Below are 2,765 nucleotides of genomic sequence, written 5' to 3'. Positions count from 1 at the left end.
TTTTCCGTGTTTTTACACAATATTAATGAGATCTAACAGACAATGGTGCCAAGTAATGTATAGGGGGAGTTATTAGACCAATTGTAATCTAAATGTAAAGAAAGAAAAGTGGGTGAAAAGATAACTTGCCGTGAGCAGGAACCGAACCTGCGACCTTCGAACAACGCGTTCGATGCTTTACCACTGAGCTCCTGAGTTCCTGCTCACGGCAAGTTATCTTTTCACCCACTTTATAAAGATGAAGGGGAGCTGTAGATATCGAGAATTTTACAAAGATTATTCCATGCTCTTACCTCTTTAATTTTTGTACTGTCCGTGCTATAGAAAAAAAAACAAATTCGCGTAAGAGACGCCCAATCAAGTTAAACCGCACAACCAGATGAAGAACGAAGAAAACGCGTCATATACAAGGGCAACGTAGGTTGTTCATAGAAAGCCCTGTGTAGTGCACATTGGCTTGGACCATGATCGATAAAGAAAAAGCATGTTTTTCTCTGTCCTTGTCTGGCTGCGCGCTTAAAATTTATTGGTCATGTATTACCAACACGCACGAGCTGCCACAATTACGTAATATAAAAACGGGGAACGAGAACCAAGGACACAGAAAACACATGTACCAGTGAAACCTTGAACGTATTTATCCACAGTACACCACGCAAGCGGAGAAATGATCCTAAGAACAATGTAGACCATTCAAAGAAAGCACCTTACAGTGCGCGCCACCTTGAACCATGATATATGATAGAAAAGCGCGCTCGTTCAATATTATCCCTCTGTATTCACACGTGAGAGCTGTCGTCAGCCAATTGTGAAGTTGATATGATCATTGATACGTGAGGTTTAACGTCCCAAAGCCGCTATATGATTATGAGAAATGTCCTAGTGGAGGGCTCCAGAAATTTCGACCACCTGGAGTTCTTTAACGCGCACCCAAATCTGAACACACGGGCCTACAGCATTTTTGCCTTCATCGAAAATGCTCAAATCGTGCACTCAATTCAGTCAATCATAAAGTGGGGCATATTATTGAATGTTGATATCGACTGGCAAAGATAAGTTGCGAACAACATGTTCTGTAGATTACTAGGCATTCAGTGGTTGGCTGGGTCACATGAGTCTTCACTTTGAAGAACGTCACCAACTGTTGTCACGAAGGTTGTTGTTTTACCATGGCACCGCTTTGGTTTCCACCCATTGATGTTTTTCTTTTCTCTACTCATTTCGTTCTCCTGCATAGAACATTGACCGGCCCCATGAAACTATCTCTTGATATTCTTTTTCTCTAACTGATATGTGGGGTTTAATGTCCCAAAACCATCATATGGTTATGAGAACTGGTCTCAATAACGTTTTTCATATAAGTATATTTAAATATTGTACAGGTCTAAATCATTGGTCGAAACACTCCCTTCAGTCAGGTTGACCGAAGGCAGTGTTGCCGGAATTACAGCGGTTAGATATCATCAGCAGTAGGTAAACGGAGCCTGTAGTACGTAAGTAAATGCGTTAATGGAGGTCGTTTTAGTCAATGAAACACTCTATTAAGACTCCCCCGCGGCTTTCGGTGTGTCTGGTTAGCATCCATGTCTTTTTTTTTTTCATACAGTATACAATGGTTCGAAATTTTCATCCCACTGCCACGATTTTATTATGAAGAACGCCGTAGTAAAGTCCTCCGGAAATTTTAACCATTTGGTGTTCTTTAACCTGCATCTAAATTCAAGCGTTTCCTGCGAAAAACTTGAGCATCTCGTAGTGCATTGTGCTACATTTGCTACGAAGCGGTCTTTTCTGATTAAGGAATATAAATTCCTAGGACTTGATTGATTGATATGTGGGGTTTAACGTCCCAAAACCACTATATGATTATGAGAGACGCCGTAGTAAAGGGGTCCGGAAATTTAGACCACCTGGGTTTCTTTAACGTGCACCCAAATCTGAGCACACGGGCCTACAACATTTCCGCCTCCATCGGAAATGCAGCCGCCGAAGCCGGGATTCGAACCCGCGCCCTGCGGGTCAGCAGCCGAGTACCTTAGCCCCATAGCCACTAGACCACCGCGGCGGGGCAAATTTCTAGGACTTAAAGTGCGCGACCTCAGACGACTACCTCTTTTTGAGTGGTTGTGCTTCCCGACGCGAACAGACCCACCGAGCCCTCCTTACATTTATGAACAAAACGGACCTGGCCACCTATTTATAGACGGTCTTTTTTTATTATTTTCATATATTGTTTTTTTTTTACTCATACTCGTCGAAGTCCTCGTCATTTTTTTCCCTTCTTCATTCTGTTTAATCTGTCTCCCCTTTATTCTTTGTTTCCTCTGTCTCTAAGAGTAAGCAGGCGTTGTGCCCCTCCAGGTAGCAATTGCCAGCTTGCTCTCTCCCTCTTTCCGCTGTGTCCTTGTGTACCTGTGTATGCAAATCAAACAAACAAACAAATAAATAAATAAATAAATAAATAAATAAATAAATCCAAGCACACATGCTCATAACTTTCCGCCTCCATCGAAATCTGGTCGCAGCGGTCGGGATTCAACCTTGCGACTTTCAGGTCATAAGTCGCGCTGACTTCCCTTCACCTTCCTCCTACTAACTGGCGAACTCGGTCAGCCTCAGCACCTTCCAGTTCAGACAGATTGTAGCCACTGTCTCCAGCCGAGCATTGACCAATCCACGTGTAGTGGTGCCAACAGCGTTTCGCTGTGTGCGACATCGCGAGAGAAAGTAAAGTACCTTCTCCTTCCAGAGTCACGGAGCTAAGG

At 43.3% G+C, this 2,765-nt stretch overlaps 1 long non-coding RNA gene across 1 annotated transcript in view; it reads right to left on the bottom strand.

The window, feature by feature from the left end:
- Positions 1-2,278: 2,278 nt before the first annotated feature.
- Positions 2,279-2,765, bottom strand: part of LOC142788104 (uncharacterized) — a 50,976-nt gene continuing 50,489 nt past the window's right edge. Inside the window, exon 3 of the long non-coding RNA XR_012889272.1 lies at positions 2,279-2,412. This is a non-coding gene — a long non-coding RNA (uncharacterized LOC142788104). The remainder of the gene's footprint in view (positions 2,413-2,765) is intronic.

This window comes from Rhipicephalus microplus, chromosome 2, assembly GCF_043290135.1.
Source record: "Rhipicephalus microplus isolate Deutch F79 chromosome 2, USDA_Rmic, whole genome shotgun sequence".
NCBI classification, from domain to species: Eukaryota; Metazoa; Arthropoda; class Arachnida; order Ixodida; family Ixodidae; genus Rhipicephalus; species Rhipicephalus microplus.
This window is presented reverse-complemented; position numbering and strand designations above follow the sequence as displayed.